Below are 4,894 nucleotides of genomic sequence, written 5' to 3'. Positions count from 1 at the left end.
ATGAGAATCAAACCTTTTTTTTATTTAGTACATCTTGCATAATTCCCTGTGGCTCAGCCGTTAGAGTTATACATTATTTGAAAAAAGTTTTTTAAATCTCAATCATCAAACTACAACTTTGTCATTTGGACTTTTGCTCTAAAATCAGTTTAAAAGGGTGAAATTTGTCGTTGAATATCGGGCAAAATGTGCCCGAGCGTGAAAGAAAGCGAGCGGCGGGAGATACAGATCCCGCGGAGGGGAAGTATATATAGTAATAGAAAAGCCAGGCGCTCGGCGTTTGACTGTAATATTACTTATTTTGATATTATTTAGGCTATTTTACTGAAATTTTTTTTCGTTTTCAAGTTAATTAAGTACGCATTCGATATTTGTTAAATAAATAATACGAAACATATAAATATATGTGTATATTTTATTATAATGTAGGCAAATAGTAATTTATATTTATTTTTAATACATTTATCATTTAAGTATAATGAAACAAATTAAAATTTATTGTAAATAACATTATAAATATAATTATTATAAATAATATCTCCAACTGTTAATTAAATTTCAGTAAAATATACATATATCAAAATAAGTAATAATACAGTCAACCACCGAGCGCCTGGCTTTTCTATTACTATATATACTTTCCCTCCGCGGGATCTGTATCTCCCACCGCTCGCTTTCTTTCACGCTCGGGCACATTTTGCCCGATATTCAACGACAAATTTCACCCTTTTAAACTGATTTTAGAGCAAAAGTCCAAATGACAAAGTTGTAGTTTGATGATTGAGATTTAAAAAACTTTTTTCAAATAATGTATAACTCTAACGGCTGAGCCACAGGGAATTATGCAAGATGTACTAAATAAAAAAAAGGTTTGATTGTCATGACTATAGTGCAGAAAGTAATAACTATATATAGCTCAGATTTAGCATACATGAAGAAGACAATGCAATCTACTAAATATCATAAGCTAATTCTTTCAACATAACTCTATGTGGAGATATGAATTTTTGAAATGTAACCTTTTTTGATCATTTTTGATGTTGTTTGTAATTATATTGATTATTAATTATTCGATTGAGATGAGCGATAGCTCATTTTATAGATAATTCTATTATCTATAACTTATTCCATTGAGGTACATACCTAACTTCAATAGTTTTGGTTTTATACGTGAAAAACATGTTTTTGCAAATTTCAAACGGCTGTAAAAAGTTATTAAATGAAAGTTGCGAGTTGGAAACATATACGTTTTCATCTACGCATAGTAATAAACAAATTTGCATAATCAGTTTGCTGTCAGTATTAATGTCACAAAATACTTCATTTTTGGCTTCATCGGTTGGCCTATAAAAGGATTCCAACCGGCTGATCACTCCACGAAAATCGAGAAATATAAGATACGCGACGGCGGCCAATGTTATGATTTGTATAGGTCACATTACTACTACAGTTTAGGCGGCACGAAATCCCAAACATTTCATCAAACTGTACTTGATACAGATTAATACATATAACATTCTGTAAATCAAATCTCAGCGACACATTAGAAAGAAAGATAGATAGATAGATAGAGAGAGAGAGAAAGGGAGTTGCTCTTTTTAAAAAACTTAATTGCTTTAATTTGCGTGACAAATCAAACAAGAACAACATTACCTCGCAAAGATTCAAACTATTGCAGTATTAAAAACTACTTAGTTGTCATTTTCATGTTGTATGAAAAAACTGCTTGAAAAAATTGTTATTAATTTAGAAATAAAGTTATCGAACAAGATGCGATAATTTTTTTAAATTTTACTTTTCTTTGAATTATTATATATTATTTAATAACTTTAACCAATATTTTTATTCATCTCAGCTTAAAATTCTATATTACAGCATATCCAATGTCTATATTTCGACTAATAAAGTACCGAACTGACTGACTTTGTGTACGTCACAGATACACTCGGAGGTTAAAACAAGGCTGATTTCACCTTTGCGCGCATGAGACGCCATGCATTGCAAGGGTGTCAGAGTGTACAGGGAGCGTTCCGATGCATGAAACTTCGCTCACGGATAGCTAGTTGTATCCTCTCCATGATAAAATGCTTTTGAGTCCTTCATTTTTGGGTGTTTTGGAAAAAATAAATTAAATCGAGCTGATTTCGCGTTTGCGCGCATGAGACGCCATGCTTTGCAAGGGTGTCCGAGTGTACAGGGTGCGTTCCGAGGCACGAAACTTCGCTCACGGATAGATAATTGTATGCTTTCTATGACAAAATACTTTTGGTATAATTATTTCTGGGTGTTTTAGAATAAATATATTAAAACGTGCTGATTTCGCCTTTGCGCGCATGAGACGCCATGCTTTGCAAGGGTGTCAGAGTGTACAGGGTGCGTTCCGACCCCGGAAACTTTTTACACATGTAGAGAGTATTATTCTCTCCTTCATAAAATTCTTTTAAGCGCTGAATTTTGTGGTGTTTTTTAATACACAAATTTATAGGAGCCAACTTCGCCTTTGCTCGTGTGTAAACTGTCTTACGGGTGGTTTTTAGGCGTTGGAAATCGGATCAACTACTGACTATAGTATTTTATATTGTTAGTTTCATATTTATAGCAATATATGGAGTCAAATCCTCATATTTAAATTTTCGATTTTTTCGTTCACGATGAACGTTGCAAACTTCACAATCATATAAGGCAAGGATAAGGATAGGATGGAACCATTAGCTGCGCCTAACAATTTAATTTTGTTGCTTTTATAACGTATTGGTTCATGGTATCAAGTTTGCCATAGGATTCCCCTGTATCAACAGATAGATTGATCTTGTAGGAAAACCTCCTTTTATTAAAATATATTATGTTGCTGGGGATTGCTACAGGAAATATCTTTGGAATTCGCTGGGAGTTGGCATTTCTAAGGGCTGCAGGGGTGGTTATTAGGGAGCGCGACAAACGAAACTTGGCATGCATATAGCTCTGAGTTTCGTCTATCAGGAAAACCAAGTTTTATTAAAAAATATTGTGTTGCTGGGGAATGCCGAAGTAAATATCTTTGAAATTCGCTGGGAGTTGACATTTCTAAGGGCTGCAGGGGTGGTTATTAGGGAGCGCGACAAACGAAACTTGGCATGCATATAGCTCTGAGTTTCGTCTATCAGGAAAACCAAGTTTTATGAAAAAATATTGTGTTGCTGGGGAATGCCGAAGGAAATATCTTTGAAATTCGCTGGGACTTGGCATTTCTAAGGGCTGCGGGGGTGGTTATTAGGGAGCGCGACATACGAAACTTGGCATGCATATAGCTCTGAGTTTCGTCTATCAGGAAAACCTAGTTTTATTAAAAAATATTGTGTTGCTGGGGAATGCCGAAGGAAATATCTTTGAAATTCGCTGGGACTTGGCATTTCTAAGGGCTGTGGGGGTGGTTATTAGGGAGCGCGACAAACGAAACTTGGCATGCATATAGCTCTGAGTTTCGTCTATCAGGAAAACCAAGTTTTATTAAAAAATATTGTGTTGCTGGGGAATGCCGAAGTAAATATCTTTGAAATTCGCTGGGAGTTGACATTTCTAAGGGCTGCAGGGGTGGTTATTAGGGAGCGCGACAAACGAAACTTGGCATGCATATAGCCCTTAGTTTTCTGTATCAGAAAAACCACCTTTTATTAAAAAATATTGTGTTGCTGGGGAATGCCGAAGTAAATATCTTTGAAATTCGCTGGGAGTTGACATTTCTAAGGGCTGCAGGGGTGGTTATTAGGGAGCGCGACAAACGAAACTTGGCATGCATATAGCCCTTAGTTTTCTCTATCAGAAAAACCACCTTTTATTAAAAAATATTGTGTTGCTGGGGAATGCTGAAGTAAATATCTTTGAAATTCGCTGGGAGTTGACATTTCTAAGGGCTGCAGGGGTGGTTATTAGGGAGCGCGACAAACGAAACTTGGCATGCATATAGCTCTGAGTTTCGTCTATCAGGAAAACCAAGTTTTATGAAAAAATATTGTGTTGCTGGGGAATGCCGAAGTAAATATCTTTGAAATTCGCTGGGAGTTGACATTTCTAAGGGCTGCAGGGGTAGTTATTAGGGAGCGCGACAAACGAAACTTGGCATGCATGTAGCCCTTAGTTTTCTCTATCAGAAAAACCACCTTTTATTAAAAAATATTGTGTTGCTGGGGAATGCCGAAGGAAATATCTTTGAAATTCGCTGGGACTTGGCATTTCTAAGGGCTGCGGGGGTGGTTATTAGGGAGCGCGACAAACGAAACTTGGCATGCATATAGCTCTGAGTTTCGTCTATCAGGAAAACCAAGTTTTATGAAAAAATATTGTGTTGCTGGGGAATGCCGAAGTAAATATCTTTGAAATTCGCTGGGAGTTGACATTTCTAAGGGCTGCAGGGGTAGTTATTAGGGAGCGCGACAAACGAAACTTGGCATGCATGTAGCCCTTAGTTTTCTCTATCAGAAAAACCACCTTTTATTAAAAAATATTGTGTTGCTGGGGAATGCCGAAGGAAATATCTTTGAAATTCGCTGGGACTTGGCATTTCTAAGGGCTGCGGGGGTGGTTATTAGGGAGCGCGACAAACGAAACTTGGCATGCATATAGCTCTGAGTTTCGTCTATCAGAAAAACCACCTTTTATTAAAAAATATTGTGTTGCTGGGGAATGCCGAAGGAAATATCTTTGAAATTCGCTGGGACTTGGCATTTCTAAGGGCTGCGGGGGTGGTTATTAGGGAGCGCGACAAACGAAACTTGGCATGCATATAGCTCTGAGTTTCGTCTATCAGAAAAACCACCTTTTATTAAAAAATATTGTGTTGCTGGGGAATGCCGAAGGAAATATCTTTGAAATTCGCTGGGACTTGGCATTTCTAAGGGCTGCGGGGGTGGTTATTAGG

This window comes from Phymastichus coffea, unplaced genomic scaffold (genome assembly GCF_024137745.1).
Source record: "Phymastichus coffea isolate CEN01 unplaced genomic scaffold, Cenicafe_Pcof_1.1 PCOF00182, whole genome shotgun sequence".
NCBI lineage: Eukaryota > Metazoa > Arthropoda > Insecta > Hymenoptera > Eulophidae > Phymastichus > Phymastichus coffea.
This window is presented reverse-complemented; position numbering follows the sequence as displayed.